Below are 19,892 nucleotides of genomic sequence, written 5' to 3' on the forward strand. Positions count from 1 at the left end.
AACCCCGAACGTTTGACCATCTGAGACCCTGTGGGGAGCATTCCTAAGGTGGATGCTGGTGGCGATGACACAACACAGCCCCTGGCACCGCGGCTGTTTGCATTTAAAACCCAGTTTCTCTGTCCGGCCCCCACATCTCAGTCAGTAGACGGCGGGTGATTGCCGGTGGGGAGGGGGCAGGTCACCCATCCCCGCCATCGCAGAAGGTCCCGCCAGCCTTTTATCACGATGCTAAGAAAATCAGGAGAAGATGGGCTCTCACTCCAGGCCGCGCCTAATCGAAACCCCGCGGCATGAGGGAGGACCTGCGGGCTGTTGACAAACTTTGATGAAAGTGGAAATTTCCCATGTGGGACCAAGGACTAGATTTGACCCAGAGTATTTGGAAGATGAGCTCGGTTAACGATGGTTCTGCCAGAATCCTGGTGACGGATAGGAGCGGGATGGGACTCCGAACAGGGGCAATATCCCGGCCTCGGTCCTCAGCTCGCGGCGCTAATGACACGGCGGAATGGTCCTCATTTGCTGCAACATTATTTTTTATTTAGAAAGGCTCAGATGTCTCGCACCTGAGGGACGGCCTGCAGGTCTGAGCACCCTCGCCTGGGACTGGGGGATGGGCCCCCCAAGCTCGCCCCAGAAGGCCTCCTAGCCCTGTGCTTATTTCCAGGGGCCAACACCCCCAAACCTGAGCCCCGCACTGAGAGATTATTTTCATTCACTGCAAGCAACTCAAAACAGCAACACCCACCTCCCTGCTTATCCTTCAAGTCGTGAAGCTTGATGGAGGGTCCGCTACAAGCCAGGGGCAGTGCCTGCATTTACTTTGCACCTGGGGGACGGCCTGCAGGTCTGAGCACCCCTTGGACTGGGGGATGGGCCCCCCAAGCCTCTAGAGACCTCTCCTGCCTGGACCCCTGCTTCGAGCAGGTTGCACTCAGGTCAGGCCAGTACCTCCCGGCTGTAACCGCAGGTCCAGTCCTGCTGGGCTGAGTGACCCGTAAAGCAATGGGGGAGGGGGCCCTCCAGGGGTCCCATCCCCGTGGGCCACGGCGCTGGCCAGGACAGCGGGTTCTGAGGAGGTGGAACCTTCGGGAAGACCCGAGCGAGCTGAGGATGAGTTTCCTGGTGCCCCTCGGGTCCTGAGCACCGGCTGTGTTTCCGGAAGTGTGCCGGGCGCCTCCACGTGTGCTGCTTCCAGGGAGCCCAGAAGCCTCGGTGTCAGGCCTGTCACGCCCGTCACACACACGAGGACCTGCATGTGGGCGGGATACATGACTGGTCCCAGGGGACGGAGCAGAGACCCGCTGAATTCAGACCTGAAACCAGGCCTCCCGAACGCCACAGCCATGCTCCCGGTAGCGGTGGCGCACTGTCTCCGAGGGCGCTGTGCGTCTGGGGAACCCCGGGGCACCAGGCTTTCCGTGGACCTGGGATGGGATGGAGGCCGTCGGTGGGACCTCGCTGTGCCTCCTCTGAGCAGGAGTGTGTTAGGGGGCCTGCTTCTGCCACTGGAAACGTCTTCATCTCCAAGCCCCGGAGCCTGAGGTGGCCCCTGGGACCCTCCGCCCAATCTCACTTGGGGATGAGTTGCTGGCGGCCAGGGAGGCCTGGCCAAGGCCCACAGAGCCGGACGTGAGGCCGGCCTCCTGCCATTGCCCCGCCCAGGAGCCCACTGGCGGTCCAGCCCCGGGGCCAGGACACCTCGCTGCTTCCTGTCCGTGAGCACTCGGGCCTGCGCGGGTCTCCTGGGAGCCCTCGCCCGCCAGCACGGACGTCCCAGCCTGTCGGGCAGAGCAGGCCTGAGTCCTGCCTCACCCCGAGCCATGCTCGGGGGACAGTGAATGCGGGGACTGGGTACAGTTACGTGAGCCTTGGGGTGAGGGTGGCAGGTGCTCCCCCAGAATTGGGTGAGACTTGAGAGCACTCAGAAGCCCTGGGTCACCCAGCACAGGGCTCTCCACCTTCGGGAAACCGGGCAGCAAGGCGGCCTGGCCTGGGCGTGGCCTCTGGCTCCGCTCTGAGCGACCCCTGGAGAAGGACCCTCGTCTCCCCGGGCCTCGGGCTCTGATCCCGTCCCGGTGCCTGGAGAACATGGCAATCTAACCGCGACAGGCCCTGGGCGGCCGCCACGAAGCAGACATGCCCGTCCTTCCCCCGCGCTGCCTGCAGGTTTTCTAGGCCGCCCCTCCCGGTCAGGACACAGTCACACGTGTACCCGTGTGACCCTCATGTGCGTGTCTCTTATCAGCGCCGAGGGCGCTCCCTGTGCTGGTCTGATGTCTGCTGATGCTGCCAAGGCAGGTGCTGCCGCACGCTCAGGCCTGGAAGGAGCCAGCGCACGGCGCCCCCTGTCTCTGCTGAGGGACGGAGACCGGCCCCGCTGTCATCCGCTGGCCCCGGCGGAGGGCTCTGCGTGGGATCCGGGCCCCACCCGCCTTGCCTTGCGTGGTCTCCAAGGCTCCCAGCCCATTGCCCTCACTCGGAGGACGAGAAGGCCCTCACAAAGCCCGCCCGCCCCCCCCCCCCCCGCCCCGTTCCTTTGAAAGAGCCTCCTGCTTCCTCTGCAACCCCCTGGCTGCTTTGAATGCCGGTGACGGAGGGAAGCAGGAAGGACCCAGGGGTGCTGCCCGCGCCACGCAGAGGGCGCCCCACCTCCAGCTGCTCGGAGCTCTGGCGCGGGGAGGGGGCGTCGGGGGTGACGGCATCTTCTCCAAAATCTTCATCCACCGTAAACACTGCTAACTACCAACTCGTAAAACATATCAGCTGGGTTTATGACTTTTAACCATCTTTCCGCTTGTGCCATAAAATACAGGCAGATGCCACTTTAAGATGTTATTATTGTCAAGGGCCGGCTTCTTGCCGCAGCACCTGCTCGCGGCCGGCTGCTTGTTTACGGGCCTCGCTTTTATAGGTGACAGTTTAAGGTGGCGCTTCTCTGGTTGCAGAGTTCCTCCTGACGGAGCGCAGTGGTGTGCGCCGGGGGTGGGCTGCTGCTGCGCCCGCCCGCCCGCCCACGACGCCAGGCCGGTCCCGGGTTCACCTGGGTTTTCAGCTGACAGCTTCGCCGCGCACGTCAGGCCCTGCCAAATGCTCGGCCATTAATTTATGATTTAAAGTAATTAACTTTTGCTGATTAAAGTAATTATTTCGAGTGCATTGCACGCGGGCCCAAACGATGCTGCCAGCCCCCTCTCGTCGGCGCGAGCAGCATGCCAAGCGCTTACAGCCGCCCCGGGGATGCGCGGGCGCCGCCGTCCCGCGGATCTGCCGTGTTTATGACTGACGGGTGCTAACTGCTCATTTTAATGCCGGGTTCTGGCAGGTTGCTGACACCGTGTGAAGCCGTCCTCGGGTAAACGAGACGAGCTGCGGCTCCGTGACACGGGGACCGTGGCAGCGCGACGTGCATCTGGCCCCGGCCTTCCCGAGGTCTCGGGGTTCGGCACACGCCGGCTGCCCCAGGCGGGCCCTCTCCCAGCGCACAGCTTCATCTGGCCTCAGCCGGGACTGCGGGACAGGTGCGCAGCGGGGACCCAGCCCTGCGCCCCCAAACTCAACCGTGGTCCTGCACAGATCTCCGGGGGCCCTTGGGGCCCAGCCAGTCGGGGTGGACGAGGAGCCTGGCTCTGCCTGGGAGCTTTGGGGTGAAAAGGTGTGTGTGTGGGGGGGCGGCCCCGCTCCTCACATCAGCACTTTTCCTTCCCAGGGCCTCTTCTACACGAGGGTGGGGAGACTTGCGTGGCGGCTTCTCCAGCTGGGAGGCTGCTGTGGGCAGGGCTGGGGGTGCCGGGGTTGGAGTGAGAAACGCTTCCACGCCCCGTTTCGTGGAAGGCATGAGAGCCAAAGCTGAGCCCGCCTCCTGCGGAGCGGGCAGGGACGTGGGCCCCGGGCTGAGGGGAGGCCCAGGAGCTCTTCTCTCCTGGGAAATCCCGCCAAGGGGTCCCCGTAACTGTCCCCATTTCTCATGCACCGCTGTGTGCCTGGCACGGAACCTGCCCTGCAGAGAGGGTCCCCCAGAACCTTCTCAGCAACCCTAGGCAGCGAGCCGTGCTACCCCCGTCTTCCAGCGGAGACACCCGAGACTCAGAGAGGCCAGCGTGTGCCCCGGTCACAGCGAGGGGAGCCAGGGCTCAGACCTGTCCTTCTTGTCCCAAAGTCCAGAAATATGGTCTCCGATTGATGCCTCTTTACCCTTAAAAAATCGGGGGGCCACAGCGGCCTCTTGAGAGATCCCCACAAGAGATGACCACGCTGGGGTTCAGGAAGGGCCACAGCTCCTCGTGGCACCTGTGTCCTCACCCAGGACAGCCGGGGCGGGGGGGGGGGGGGGGGGAGGGGCGGGTGCTGGAAGACGGGAGCCTCAGGGGTGTCATTTTGGGCTTCCGCTGGGCACTATTTGGGGGTGCAGTTTGGGAAGACAGTTGTATTTTTACCTTTTCTCTTCGTAATGATCCCATCACCCTGGGCTTCTGGTGAAACCACGAGGAAATGTAATTTTGTGTGTAATTAAGTGCCTGATGGGCAGCGATCCCTGGCAAACAATATTTCAGCCGAATGCTGTGGAGAGCACATCACCGCCGCGCGGCCGTGCCAGGCAATCATCTGTGTGCTGGCACCCTCGCCACGCGCGACGGCTGGGCCGTAAATAACCACTTCACTTTCGGGGTGAATTAAGTGCTCTTAAAGGGTGAGAGTGAAAGAGCATCAAAGGGGGACATTCCGCTTCCATCCAGAAGTCGGGGCTGCGCCAGGGTGGTTGGCAGATGCCCTGTCCTGCTTGGCACGCGCCTGCGAGAGCCGCACTCCAATCACCACTCTCGCGAGCATCCTCGCGGCGGCCAAATGCCCGAGTCTGGGGTGGGGCCCGCAGGAGGGCCAGGCGGATGGGCCCCCTGAGGGGAGGCCGTGGAGACCTGGGAGGGAGGCCCACTGCCCGGCCCTGTCCCCTGAGCTAAGGCCGGGCTGGTCATTGAGATTTGAACAGGCAAACGTGACGGGTCAGATAAACATCCCATTGACCAGCAGACAGACAGACAGACAGACAGTCCTCACCACTGACCCTAGTCCTGTCTGGGCTGGAGCCAAGGCAGCCCCTGATGTGCAGGTCTCACTGGCGTGACAGGGAATGTGGGCCACCCTCCAGCGCTCAGTGGGGGGAGAGCTGCTGGCTGCAGTCTTCGCCCTGCCTCCCGCACCCACCCACCCACGGACCAGTGTCTTCCGCACACAGTGGAGAGGACTCTGCCATCTGTCGGCCACAGACAGTGGCGCTGCTGGGAGCTCCTCCAGCTGGGAGCTCGGAGCATCTTTTTAAAAAATACATTTTATTGATTTTAAAGAAGAGAGGGAGAGGAGAGAGAGACAGAAACATCAATGATGAGAGATGGAGCTGGACACCCAGGCAGGTGCCCTGACCAGGAATCGAACCCATGACCTCCTGGACTTGGCCTTGTTACTTTGCTTTAAAGAGTTTCCGTAGCATCTTATGGAGACAGGGTGGGGGTGTTGTACCCTTCTCTATGGTCCACCGCCCCAGTTCTGAACGCAGCAGGAAAAACGTCCCCCGGGACCCTGCCTCCACCTGGGGACTGGGCTGCACAGCGACAAAAGGCATGGGGTCCGAATTGTCCTCATTCAGATCCGGGCTCGGCTGTCTTCTCCCTTGATGTGACCTTGGGAACATCGAACCTTTGGAATCCAAGTTCCTGCATTTGCAAAACAGGGTTTTAAAAAATAACACCTGCTCCACAGGTGCCCCACGGGTGCAAGCCTGACCTGGACACACCCACCTGCTAGGCAAGGCTGCTGCTTGCCACTCCATCCCTGACGGCTTGTCTTGGAAACCCCGAGGACCCCCTCCCCCAGTGCTGGGTACCTCCACACTAAGGCCACCCAGGGCAGGCCCTGGGGACCAGCAGGCATGGCAGGCGGCCCCCTGCTTGCGGGGGGATGTTGCTGCCCTTGGACCAGCCGGCAGCTTGTTCTCTCTGACTGGGGCCTGCAGGTGGCAAAAGCCATTAGAAGCAATTTGTTGTCTGCAGGCAGGCCTGCCCCCTAAACTGTTATCAATGAGCTTGTCAAGCCACGGCCTAACCTCCTCTGTTCTTTTCATCTGTTCTCCCCGCCGAGGCCTCTCTGGAGCCCACAGCCGCCTCGCAGGACCTGCAACAGGCTGTCCTACACCTGTTAGGTTGGAGGGTGGGCCCGGGGGTCCGGGCGTGGTGGGAGAGGGCAGCGGGCGGCCCGGGCCTCCTGGCTCCAGGCACGTGTCCGCGTCAGGATGTCAGATGACAGTTGCTGGGGCTGCAGCTGGTGCAGCCGCCCGTGCCAAGGGCGTGCGTGCCTGCCGCCTGCGCCAGGGCCCTCCCCGAGGGGCACGGGCCTTGCCTTCCCAGGGTGCTGGGCTGCGGAGGCCAGGCTGGCGGTGCCGGAGGCCCAGAGGCTGCCGGTGTGGGGCCTCAGCAAGGACACAGGCCGGGAGAGGTCACCCCATTGGCTGGCGCTTCCCAGGGATGCAGGGTTTAGAGGCCTGCCTGAGTGTGCCCTCGGGAGTCCTGACCCAGAGCTGCCCAGGCCCAAGTCAGCCGTGAACAACACAGAACTCTGAGATTGGCACCGTCCCTGACCCTCTCAGAACCGGGCCGGCAGCCTCACAGGCTTGTGAAGTGCGGGGGATCTGAGAGAGGGCTGGCCTTGGTCACCTCCAGCTGCCGCACACAGGGCCAGAGACGTAGGCAGCTGACTTTTATTTCTCACATTCTGGAGGCTGGAGTCCAGGTCACGGTGGCCCCAGGCAGGTGTCATTCCGAGGATTCTTCTCTCGGCTTGTAGGTGACTGCCGTCAGTCCATGTCCTCCTGTGGCCTGTCTGGAGGGTGGGGGCCGGTGAGGGGCAGAGATGGAGATGGAGAGTGTGCCAGGCTCTCTTCTTCGAAGGGCACAGATGCTTTCATATCAGTTCCTACCCTCATGACCTCCTCGAACCCTAGTCACCTCCCGAAGGCCCCACCTTCACAGTCCACCCCTTTCCCGGTGACTCCACGGCGGCCGGAGGGGACTGTCACTTGTGTCCGGATCCACTGCCTCCACCCCACCCCAGCACCCCGGACCTGGGCCTGAGAGCACAGGGGCCCCCCAATACCATTTCACCTGACATCGTCGCAGCTCAGGTGACGTAACCTGACCCCGAAAAGGCACCCTTTCTCGTCTTTTCCTTAAGGTGATGGTCACAAACCCAGAGCGAGCAGCTCTTTGTCCTGGAGACGGTCTTTCACTCAGCACGTCCATCCTCCTCCTCCTGTGGCTGTTCCTGGACAGAACAGCTCCGGCCCAGCCAGGCAGGTGGCCAGAGGGGCGCCCAGGGCCAGTGAGGCCCAGGCTCAAGCCCAGAGCCCTACGGCCTGGTATGCCAGCATCTCCCAGCCACGCGCTGGGTCTTTGAGAAAAGAGGTTTTACCAAACTCTAATTCAGGGACACGGGCTGTGCCTGGCTTCTCAGCCATGACAAAGGATGTCAGCCATGTGTCATGCACTGCAGATGGAAGACCATGGTTCTGTTACTATTTTACTGTGGTGCTGTATTTTTTGGTTGTACAGAAGTTGTGTATTAAAATATAAAAATATCCCAGCCATTGTGGCTCGGTGGTTGAGCATCGACCCATGAACTAAGAGCTTTGATTCCCGGTCAGGGCACATGCCTGGGTTTTGGGCTCCATCCCCAGTAGGGGGCGCGCAGGAGGCAGCCGATCAATGATGTTTCCCTCTCATTGATGTTTCTATCTTTCTATCCTTCACCCTTCTTATCTCTCTAAAAAAAAAACCTATAATATTGTAAAATACAATAATGTTGTGTTTAAAACAAATAAACAAACGAACAAACACCCGGGCCTCAGAGTGGTTGGGGTGGGGCAGGGTCCTCACGGACTGTGGGCGCTGACACCTGTGCAGGTGAGGGAAGGGGAGTGCTCTCTGAGGGAAGTCCCTGCTGGGAGCTGTGGTCCATCAGGCATCTCTTCTGTGCCTCGAGGTGCCATGAACACAGGTGCCCTGGGAGGGTCACGCGACGGAGCAGACAGACAAGCTTGGGGATGACGGGAAGGCCAGGGGCCGCCGGGTACGGTGTGCACATACCCAGGGGGGCTGCCTGGTGACAAATCAGCTTCCTGGGGCAAACACCAGGATGTGCGTGGACACGGCTGGCGTGCGCACCCCCTGGGCACAGGGCCGGCGAGTGCCGAGCGCAGCCTTTTAGCAGGTGCCGTGCACAGCGGTGTGGTTTGGGACTGCGTGCCCACTCCCGCCTGGCTGCCTGGGGACGGAGGCCGGGCGAGTGCCAGGATGCCCGCTTCCCACCGCCCGTGTCCTCTGTGGACGCAGAGGCAGCATCCTGGGAAGAGGCCCATCGAGGGTGCGGGAGCCAGTGGCTCGGAACGCCCTGACATTTACACGCTGCCGGCCTGGGCCGTCTACTTCAGAGCTTTTCCGGGAAGGGTGCGGGGCCCTGGTGGCTGCATCTGCTAATGCCTCGTGCTTTCGTGTTTAAAAGTGACACTTCCAGTGACTGTCAGTGTTGGCCTCAGTGGGAAACCTCCCAACATGTTACCGAGGAGGCCCTGGGACCTCCCTTCGCACGACTTTTGTTTTGTGGAGAGAGGCGGGGAGAGATCACACCAGAGTTGGTTGTTTTTGAGAGTCGTGGCCTCTCTAACAGCCTGGTCGTGTGCGTGGCTGTGGCCTCCCTGAGCCCTCAGGCTCTTTAAGGTTTTTTCTTGGAAACATCGAAGAAAAGGCCTTCAGACCGATTATCGGGGGGCGAGGGGCTGTTGGCATCATCACAATAAGTTTGTGGCTTTTGAAACATGATCTTATTGATTTTTAGAGAGAGAGAAAGGGATAGAGAGATAGAAACATTAATGATGAAAGAGAATCATCGATTGGCTGCCTCCTGAAAGCACCCTACTGGGGACTGAGCCCGCAACCCCGGCATGTGCCCTTGACTGGAATCGAACTCAGGACCCTTCAGTCTGCAGGCCGATGCTCTATCCACGGAGCCAAACCAGCTAGGGCTAGCCTCTCGGGTTTGTTTCAAGATGGCTGGCGTGTCCAAGATCAAGGTCCCAGCAAGGTCGGGTTTCCGATGAGGACTTTTCTCCTGGAATTTTGTCTTCACTTGGAGAGAGAGAGAGAGAGAGCGAGAGAGAGAGAGAGAGAGGAGAAAGAGAAGTGGGGAGAGAGAGAGAGATGGATAGATCAGGTTTGCACCCTCACAACTTCATTTTACTTTAATCGCCTCCCAAAAGGCCCATCCCCAACAGTCACATACGGGCTAGAGCTTCAACACACGAATCTGGGGGGATGCAATTCAGCCCATAGCATCCCCATTAAAACAGGAGCTCCTGGTGGTGAGGGTTTTCTGCTTTATCCACTATTCCCGATGCCAGGCACTGATGCCAAAGGTGTGTAGGGGCACCTTGTCTGACCACTGTCACCCCAGGGTTTGGCGGGACCTGCCTCCAGGGCGCCTGCGGGCCAGGCACACGCGCCCTGCCATCCACCCTGGGCTGCTCTGGTTCTTCCCGGTGGGCCTCAGGTTGGCGCCCTCTACCTCCGGGGGCCGAGGGCTTTAGCTCCCGTGTTCGCTTTCATGTGCCAGATCCCATTTAATCTTTACAACACGCTGCGGGTCAGCCTCTTTACCACCCGTGGGATAGACGGGAGGCGAGCGGGGCGGCAGGAGGGATGTTGTGTGGGAGGTCATCCCGGGCAGGGCAGCGCCACGGTGCGGACTCGATCCTTCCGCTTCTGCCTCTGGGACGAGAGGCGGCTGCAGAGGATGCGTGGCTGGGAGGCGGGCAGCGGGGCGGCGTGGACTTCCCCCAGCAGCTCCCTCTGCCTCTGTGTCCCAGGCGCCTTCGCTCACCTCGCCAGGACAGGGAGAGTGCGTGCTTGCCCCAAGCAGCTCAGGCTGGAGGGGTAGGTCAGCCATGCTTGAAGGCCCACCACCACTTTTGCTGTCCTGGGCTCCATCCAGGGAGGGAGGGAGGGGTGCCCGCTTCCTGGCAGTGGCCAGGTCACCAGGTGAGCACGTCCCAGGGACCCCCCTGGTCCATGAAACGTGTTTACTTCCTGACAGTCTGTCCCCCCGTCAGTCTGTCTGGGCTGCCACGGCAAGGCACCTTGCTGGCTGCTTAAACAAGAGGGCGGTATGTCTGGGGTCAGGGCACCGGGAGGCAAAGGGAAGAAGAGCTGGGCATCACGAGGGTAAAGGAGGCAGCTGCAGGGAGCCAGCAAGGAGTCAGGGGTCCCCCCAGGACCCCTCAAATGCAGCATAAAGGAGACTCTGTCAGAGGAACCAAAGGGAGGGCCCAGCTGAGCTTGGGAGGCCGGGCTCTGGGCCCGCAGGACCCCGGACCCGTCTGGCCGTCAGTCTGGCTGCCCCCCTGAGGCTGGTCCCATCTCAGGACTGAGCATCTCCACCCGCTGCATCCGGTGGGAAATCCCCGCTTCGTGTGCGTACCAGGACTTCTCGCTTCATTATTCGGAAAGTCTTTAAGCGGATGCTCAACCTAGTTAGCCACATTAACATATTTAAATCACAATTAATTGGAAAATTACAGTAAGGTGTGAAGTGGGAATCGTTGCTTTCAAATGAGCACGGATGCTCGGATGCTCGTTGATGAAGCCGAGCCGTTTGCTTCTTTCCAGGAAGTCTTGAGAGCCCCCCGATGGGCACGTGTGGACGCGGCACGTGTGAGCGGCACCGAGGGAGCTGCGCCCGCACCCCACACTGTTAGAGGGCCTGCAGGTGGCTGAAGGCACCTGGGGAGGCAGGACACGGCGCTCTCATCGGACGGGCACGGGCTCTGTGAGGGGAGCCATCCTCTCCAAGGTCCTTACCCTGGGATGTGGTGGCGTGACACAAAGTGAATCCCACCCCCCCCGCCCCCAGGGCAGAGCCCCAGCTCCCCTGCTGCCCGTGGCCTTAGTCCAGAGCAGATAAACACGTGCAGTAATGACCTGGACAGGGAGCACTGGATGAGGGCATCGCATGCCCGTGTCTGACAGAGCCTGACCTTCCCATGACCTTCATCATCAGAGCGTCACTGCTACAGTAAAATCAAGGCTGGGATTTGCACCCAGCAGGCTGGCCCCAAAGCCCGGGCCACTGAGCCTTTCGTCCCCCTGCTTTCCCCGAGGCGGCCCTCTCTCTCCTGAGCAGTGCGGACAGCCCGCAGGTGCTGGCCTGTGAGCCGGCGTGCGCCCGGAGCCTCACCACCTGGCCCCGGGAAAGAGGAGGAGAGAGAGTCACTCTCGGATAGGCCCTGAGGGTGCAATCCCAGGGACAGCCTGGACTCTAGACAGGGCGACAGCTGGACTGGGTGAGGATGGGCATCCAGGCCCCACTGCCCATGGGACACCCCTGGAGCAGCTGAAGGACAGGTCGGGCTGAGGAAGGGCGGAGAAGGTGGAAGGTGTGGCCCTCAGGCGGGGTGCCTGAGCCCCGGCAGCGCCTGGACACCCGCAGCCGGCCAACCTGAGCGGGGGCCGCGTGGCTGAGGCACAGCAAGCGTTGGACTGGGTTCCCCCAGACATTGTGTGAGCTGGCCTCACCCAGCAGGTGCTCAGTAAACATGGAAGACACCTGGAGGTTCTAGCTCAGAACAAAGGAGGGGAAGGCTTGGGCCTGCTGTGGGCGTGGCCGGCAGGTCTGCGTGGCCCGCAGGTCAGCATGCACCGCTGAGTGAGACGCAGATCTGAGCCCCCTAACTTCCCACCGGCCACAAGGGCTGGTGCACACGCCGGGGTGGGAGGAGGTGCAGACCTCTCCTGTGAGAGATGGAGCTGAATGACGGCTTCTCACCGCGACGGGGACGCTAAGGGAACAGTAATCCAGGGCGGCCCCGGGGGGTTCTCCTGTGGGCGCGAGGGGATCCATTTCCCTCCCTGCAAACAGGATGGCTAAGTGGCAGGCACTCGATTTTCTAGATTCTCCCAGGCGCCTCCTTGCCTCGCCGGAGGTCCACTGGCCTTTCTGGATACGGACGCCGGCTCCATTAACCAATGGTGTTACGTAACATGTTCTTTAACGCCCCATCTGTCTTGTACTCGAATGTTTGTGCCTTCTGTTCGAGCACATTGATTTTTCACTTTTAAAAGTTCCATCCGGGAGTGCAAGCTGCATGTTAGATGGAAAGTGGGGTGCAGAGGGGCACGGGCAGTTCCGAGCGGGTCGGCCTGCGCGGGGGTCCTCTCAGCGGCTTTCCGGGGCTCCCCTCCAGCGCCTGGTGCTGTCCGTGCGAGAATGCACCTCCTCCCTTCCAAGCCCAGCGCCCCCTCCTTCCTGGAGGTGAGGGGGGCGTGTAGAGAGGGTGAGTGGTCTAAGATGGACACATGCTGCCCCGAGAGGGAAAGCGGGTCGGCATGAAACCAGGCAGCGGGGTCAGAGGCCAGCTCCTGACACTGCAGGGCGCGGCCTTGGACGCGGGCTCCTGTGGAGGCTTCCTGCCCGGGCCCAGGGCTGCCCCTCGCCCCGCGGCCCGGCAGAGCAGGATTCTGGCTGCAGGGACGTCTGCTCCTCTCAGCAGCCCCTCGTCTGGAGCAACCTCTGCCCTCTCTCCACACTGTGGGCCGCGGGCTCCCTGCGCTCAGGACCGCCCGCAGACCGCCCGGCTCACTGCCTGATGAGCCCGTCCTGATGAGCGGGAAATCAATAGTGGACTCGGGGCTTCCTGTACCCACAAGGCCCAGACGCCCCCGCCTCTGCCGGCCTCCTTCCAGGCAGAGCCACCTGTGGGGAGAGGGAAGGAAACGCGCGCTAATGAAACCTCCCGTGGTCCCGGCCGCCGGGCGTGAGCCTGTGTGAGCTGTGCTCACGTCCTCTTTCCCTGTCCACACGTTCATTTCTGCATCCGGGCAGAGGCCCATCAGGCGAGAACAGACGACTGTGCATAGGTGCGTAGGAGAAGGGTCGAAGCGTGCAAGTCTGTAGGTCTGAGTGCAGGTGTGTGTGGGAGAGAGGCTGGGGTCCATGGTAACACGCGTGTGGGAGTGCATGTGTACACAGTGTTGATCTATGGGTCTGAGTTTTTCCTTCGGTCCCAGGTAGCTGGGCCAATGCGCGTAAGGAACTTGTATAGTGTGTGTGTTGCTGCATGTGGTGTGTATATGTACATACAAGGTGTGCATGTTTATGCACCTGCTGGCTCAGAGAATGGGGAGTCAGTGGGCGAGCAGCAAGCTGAGGTGTGGGCTCATGCTAATCCCATGCCTGCATTAGCCATACATCTGTGGGTGAGCTGCCTGCCATGTGACCTTCTGTCGCAGACCCTACCTGCAGCCCTGACGGTGTCCCAGGGCCGGGCCACGCTGCCCGGAGCTCATTGGCTTGGCATAGACATGTGACCAAAGATGCCCACTGTCTCTGCTGATCAATGACCCCGGGCTCAGCCAGTTGAGTTGAGATAATGGGACTGTTCCCTTGGCGATTATAACTTAGATATTCGTCATGTGGACAGCACTTCCAGTTCACAGCCACTGGGCAGCAGGCAGCCAGGGACACAGGGGCTGAACTTGGGCTGTGGAGTCTTAAGAATCTCTAGGAATCCAGAGTTCCAACCAGGCTGCAGCCTCTGGACGCCTCTGCCTGCTCCTGGATTTCCAGAAATTTCCTTAGTGCTCCTCCCAGTGCACCTGCTCTGCCCGAGCTACCGGATGAGCCCTGGTGCCGGAACCCGGCTTGTCAAAGACAGCCTCTCCTCTGGGCCCGCCCGCCCGTGGGATCAGAGACGCTCCAGGCTGCCAAGCACATGCCCGCTGCCCAGCCTTTCATCATCCTGGCCCTCTTTTAGCGGGACCCACCCCATCTTCACTGAATCGCATCTGCAAGGAACCTCTTTCCAAATCGGTCCCACTCACAGCTTCCTGGTGGATGCATTTTTAGGGGACACTATTCAACCTAACGAGTGGGCAAGCATCAGGTGTAATGAGTGAGGTCTTGTGGGAAGCTGTCTGGAGGCAGGGCAGGGTTCCAGGGCGGCTTGAGGCAGCCCTCAGACACAGAGGTTGGTTGAGCAAGGGCTGAGAGGTGTCAGACGTTAGAGCCTTCAGAATGTGGGACGGCGGGGGTGGGGAAAGTTCATGGTGACACACATCCAGGAGCTAATCCAAGGGTGTCCCCGTGCGGACCTTCCTCCTATAACTCATATGGGTTATATGGCCCATAACCCCTCTTCTGCCGGGGGGCGCTTCTCAGGTGTGGGGCTGGAGCCACTGCTCAGCGTGTGGTTTTTTGCACCTTTGTAACAGGATGGGTTGCCTAGCGCCTGCTGAAGAAAAGCCAAATATTCTAAACCCGACTTCCTTGCTCTGTATGGCACTCACTTTTCTTGTTCCTCTCAATTACATCCGACAGGGACACTGATTCATTCCAGATGTCAAGTCATAGCAGGGGACCATCATGTCAAGGAAATCCCGTCCGGTGCTATAGCTTTCCCTTCCCTTATTCAAACCTGACACAGTCTTTGGAAATGATGTTAATAATGAATAAGCATGATACGTCCAGATGAGTTACAGGAGTAAATTGTGTGAAAGGGAAGTCCCCCCAAATTGCATTTGTTTCTAAAAACCACGTTTCTATCATGACCCCCAACTCATGCTTACACAGCTGCAACAAAGATTTAAGAAGACAGTGCCTCCATAAAATGCACTTCCATTCTTATCTAGCTCACTCTTATTGTTTTTGTTATGCTGGCTACGACCTTTAAATTGATTTCATAGCTCACTCATAGTTCATGTACTTGGAAAACATTGGTTCTAGAGTCACCAAAAAAAAATCCACGATTGTTGCAAGTTTCTCTCTCTTGTAAATAGCTCTCAGGGCTCAGCATTGAGAGTAGAGGGGCCTAGAAGGAAGTTTCCAGGATGTGTTTTTAAACTAAATTTGTAATTAAGCAGAACTGGAAGCATTGTTGTTCTCCAGTGGATGTTTCAAGGCAACTGACAGCTGGTGAAAGGACTGTCTTGGACTAAGGCTGAGCACCCAGGCGACACTTGGGTGTGGGGCACCTTGCTGAGCCCCCAGGACCCCACGTAAGCTGTGCTGGACCCTTGGAGAAGGATGAAATTCACCTTAGTACCATGCTGACAGTGTGCCTTGACAGTGGGGTCTTCTTTATATAACACTAGGGGCCCAGTGCATGAATTCGTGCACCTTGAAAGGAACTGTGGGCTGCAAGGCTGTGGTGGGCACAGGGGTGGGTCTCAGCCCATCCTTTGTGCCCCTGCCCAGCCCCTCTGGTCTCGGCCCCCAGTTCCCTCTCTGCCAGCAGCCCCACTCCCGCCACCACTGCTCCCATGCACTGACAGCACCAGCCCCGCTTGCACCCACTGACAGTGCAGAGCAATCATGGCCGGCGCCAGCACCAGTGCGAGCCGGTGCTGTCAGCAGGTGTGAGTGTCAGCTGCTGCCCTGATTGGCCCTCAGGAGCAAGGGGAGGTGGAGAGCCCTCAGGGGCGATCAGGGCCAGCAGCCGCGCTGAGTGATCGGGGCCAGCACCGGGTGCCAGCAGCGGGTGCGAGTGGTGGCTCCGGCACCAGCAGCAGGTGCAAGCACCGGGTGGGACCGCGGCATGTGGGAACAAAGAATTTTCAGTAACCACCAGAGGCTCGCCCTGATGACAGTGACCGGCGCCCCACCTTGGTCTAGCGCCCCTGCTCACCTGCTCCACCATCCTGCCGTGGCTGACGCCCACCATGTTCTGCGCTCTGCGGCCTGCTGCCGACACCTGCCATGTTCCACACATGCCCCCTGGTGGTCAGTGCACGTCATAGTCACCGGTTGTTAAGTTGTTCCACCGTTCGGTCTATTTGCATATTAGGGTTTTATATATATAGATGATGCCATATTTTGGTAAATATGGCCCATAACCCCTTATGGATAATGTGTCCACATGAAACATTGGGTGTCATCTAATCCTTTCTTCCTTCTATCCACCCGCCCATCCGTCCATCCATCCATCCATCCATCCATCCCATCATCCACAGGAACAGCGTGATGTTTTTTATTAAGAAAAATTTCAAAGATAGCCACGGATAGAAAAGTTGTATCTTGAACTCTCCAATACCCATCAGTGAGATTCAATAGTGATTAGAATTTTGCCTTACATTTTTTTTAATTTGCTGATGTATATAAAAGCAAATTCCAGATGTTATCTCATCTTACTTTAGCGTATCTCCTTGCGAAGTTCTAAAAGTTACATCTAATACCCTACCGCCACCAGAGTTGTCGCAGCGCTAATGAAAGTTGGTCTGTAAAAATCCAGATTCAAGCAAGGCCCATCCTTTACATTTGGTGGTTAAGTCTCTCCGGGTCCCTTTACATATAAAGCACCACCTACTTTGGGTTTAAGTCATGACGTTGACTTGCTGAAGAGACCAGCCCAGCTGTCCTTGGGAAGGGGTTTTTCTCCTGGCTTCCTCGTTGTGTCATTCAGCGCCTTAAGCTATCCCCATAGTTCCTATAAACTGGAAGCTAATTCTGAAGACTTGATCAGATTTAGGTTCTGTGTTTCTGGCAAAGATCCTTCAAGTATTGCACATAGTGTGACAACACTTGGAGGATGGTGTTTACTGTTCTGTTTTAATGATATGAGAACCAGTCAGTGGGCTCATCCCACGGCGTGATGACCCCCTTGCAAAGCCCCCCACTAAACTTTTGCCCAAAGGTTTCCCATGCTGATGATCATTTCCTGAGTCAGCTATCACCTGGGGGTTGCACCCTGGTGACGACTCATTCTATCATCCTTTCCGTGCCATCAGCTAGCGTGCTTCTACAAGGACTTGACTTCCTCCACTCGGTTCATTTGGCTTCTCAAAAATACGGTTCCCAGAGGAGCAATTCTACCCTCTGTGACTTCAGTGGTCTGGGCCTCTTCTGCTTGGTGAATGGTATGCGTATTGGCACCTTTATTTTGCAGATTCTCCGGATGGAAACCTGGAGTGATTCATCCCACGGAGCCCAACATCTGTGAGCCTGGATGCGTCTTCGGGGCTGAGAGGAAGAGCCAGCGATTCGTCGATTGACCAACGGCCAACGGAGTGGCCTCCTCTCCCTGAAGGCGGCTATGCCAGGGGCCCTGCTGACTCGCATGGCCTTCTCCGCACAGGTCCAGGAGACTGCGCCCACTGCCCCTGGCCACCCCTCTTCTTCAGGAAACCCCACCGAAGGGCTCGGCCTCTGCCAAAGGAAGCATTTTCCAGGTGAGCTCTTCCACGTCAGAGTTCACGGTGGGGAGGAGCGGGAAGGTTGTGGTGGGACACGGGGGGGGGGGGGGGGGGGAAGGGGAGGGGAGGGCAGCCACCGAGGGGAGGTTCTCACCATGAGCTCTTATGTGATTCTAGGAAGAAGACTTCAATCCTGTCAGTGGAGGACCTTGCCTGCTGCTCCTTTTCATTCATCTAACTGTCCGAGAGATGCTTTTCATCGAGCCCACCCACCCCACCCCAGGCCACGACTCAGCTGGCATGCCAGCCTCCCCAAGATTTCCTTACAATGCGCAGCATCTGGGAACTGGGCATCTAGCTCAGGGAAGCCAGATGTGGGCTACAGAAGAGAAACATATCTCGCTTCTCCATTGGTCCCAAACTCTTGGTATTCGTATTTACATGAAATGAGGGCACAGTCTAGCTCAGTGATGGTGAACCTATGACACACGTGTCAGAGGTGACACGTGAACTCATTTTTTTCTTGGTTAAATGGCATTTAAATATATAAAATAAATATCAAAAATATATGTCTTTGTTTTACTATGGTTGCAAATATCAAAAAATTTCTATATGTGACACGGCACCAGAGTTAAGTTAGGGTTTTTCAAAATGCTGACACGCCGAGCTCAAAAGGTTCGCCATCACTGGTCTAGCCGTTGGTAGGATAAGTCACCCTCCCACACGCTCCTCTGCAAGACAAGGCTGCAATAGACTCACTCACATAGACGCCAAACACGACTGAGCCCAACCAGATACCCTTTCCAACCCGGAGGTAAAAGCAAACAATGGGGCTCCCCCCCGAGTGTTCAACTGGTTAAACTGGGATAAAGGGTACAGGTTACAGGTTCAACTCCACTTCCAACTCACCGTAGGCTGTTCTGTGAGGAGCGTTCCGAGAGGCAATCAATAACGCATGTATTTACCGCTCAATCGTTTGACGAATCCAACTGGCTGTTTACAACATCACAGGTACTTGAGTGAGCACAACCTCCTTTTCCCCAGACTCTGCTGTGTGTGTACATGTAGCCTAAGGATGGCTGGCGAGCGGATCTCCAAATACTTTTCTTCGGGAATCGGCAGGCTTCGGACAATGGAGGGAGTACCCGGGCCCAGGCAGCTCCCCGGCGCCCGGGGTGGCCTGGGAGATGCCTGTTGTGCCTGATTATTACAGACCACACGTAACTGTGTGTAAAATCCCCCGCTGCTCAGAGGTTCTTGTACTAAGCAGGTTAATTAAACTTTAATTTGAATCTCCCAGCTTATATGGGTCTGGCCTTAAAATTATCCCGCCTCATTCTCTGCCTATGTATGCATTAGTGAAGGAGGGAGAGCGGGAGGGTAAGGCATTTGCATGCCCGAGTCATTAAATTGGCTTAATCTAATTAGCAGGTTGTGAAACAGTTGACGAGGTTTGATCGACATGCCCCTTTAGGAAAGCCAATCTATTTTAAAATATTATTTTTCTTTGCAAAACACCAGCTGTATGGTATATGATAACAACCCATGCTCAAATTCAATTAGCCGGCGTTACCCAGGAATCCCACGCAGGCACGCTGTGTCCGGCACCTCCAGCTCCGGCGTGGGCCGCGGGACCCCCAACTCCTGGAGACAAGGCCGACTTCAGTCTGGCTTTGGGGCATTAAACTAACTTTATGACTCAAAACATCTGGATATTGGTAAACACCCAAATGCTGGGCAAATACAAACAGGGCCTTCAGCCCCAGCCGTCACTGCCTGCGAGCACACCCCGCCACGTACACACAGCATCCCCACGTGCTCCCCGGGACGGACCCAGACCTCAACGCTCCCCCTCCTCTTCACCTTTCCAATTGCAAATATAAATCCATCGGTGTCACTGGCGAGCCCGCTGGGAAATTCTCAGCCTTAGCTCAGGACATTAAAAGATGTTGGTGAGAATTTTCAAAACCCAGCCCTACAATTTGTCCTCTGTCTACGGCTAGCGACCAGGCCACCAGCACCGCTTTGTCACAGGTCACAGGGAGCGTGATGGCTCCAGCGCCGGTCCCTGCTCCCTGGCAGGGCAGGTCCTTCTGTCAGGAGCGCCGCCCTCCAACTGCGGTGCGTGCACCTGGGCGCACCCTGGGTCAGCAGGAGCCGACAGAGCCGTGCAAACACCTCTGCCTGCCGGAGGCATCTCCAGGCAGAGGTAAAGCTCAGAACATCGCTCAGCCTGCAGCACAGGAGTGCTCGGAGGTTGAACTTGAGAAAAGCGTGCGCCTCACCCGCGGAACTCCATTCTCGACTCGCACCAGGAGGCTGTGTGAGAAAACGGTCTAAAACCAGGCAATCAATAATCTGTATTGCAAACACAGTGTGCTGTTAAGTGGTCCGGTCTTCGGATGTCTTTGAAGAGCAGGGAAGGAGTGGGAATAAGCAGCCAGAAGTAACCAGCGGAAACACGTCCCCGATGAACCAGGGTCTCTGAAGGAAGTCACAAACATGGGCTGCCCGCTGGCCCCGCTGAGACGGGCTGGGGCTGCGGCAAAGCGCGGGACCTACCTTTCAGGTGGCCTCTCTGTCTGCATGTCGGTCCTCTCGGAAGTCGGCACTGCCTGGCCTGGCGGAGGGTGCAGGGGGAGCAACCTCGGGTCGGGGGCCTGGGGT

The 19,892-nt window shown here is 58.4% G+C and overlaps 1 long non-coding RNA gene across 1 annotated transcript in view; it reads left to right on the forward strand.

Annotated features, from left to right (window-relative positions):
• Positions 1-17,528, forward strand: part of LOC139021405 (uncharacterized) — a 61,599-nt gene extending 44,071 nt beyond the window's left edge. Inside the window, exons 2-3 of the long non-coding RNA XR_011473501.1 lie at positions 16,979-17,261; positions 17,403-17,528. This is a non-coding gene — a long non-coding RNA (uncharacterized lncRNA). The remainder of the gene's footprint in view (positions 1-16,978; positions 17,262-17,402) is intronic.
• The last annotated feature ends 2,364 nt before the right edge of the window (positions 17,529-19,892 follow it).

Source organism: Myotis yumanensis, unplaced genomic scaffold, assembly GCF_028538775.1.
Source record: "Myotis yumanensis isolate MYYU_CA2020_CCGP unplaced genomic scaffold, mMyoYum1.0.hap1 SCAF_13, whole genome shotgun sequence".
Taxonomy (NCBI): domain Eukaryota; kingdom Metazoa; phylum Chordata; class Mammalia; order Chiroptera; family Vespertilionidae; genus Myotis; species Myotis yumanensis.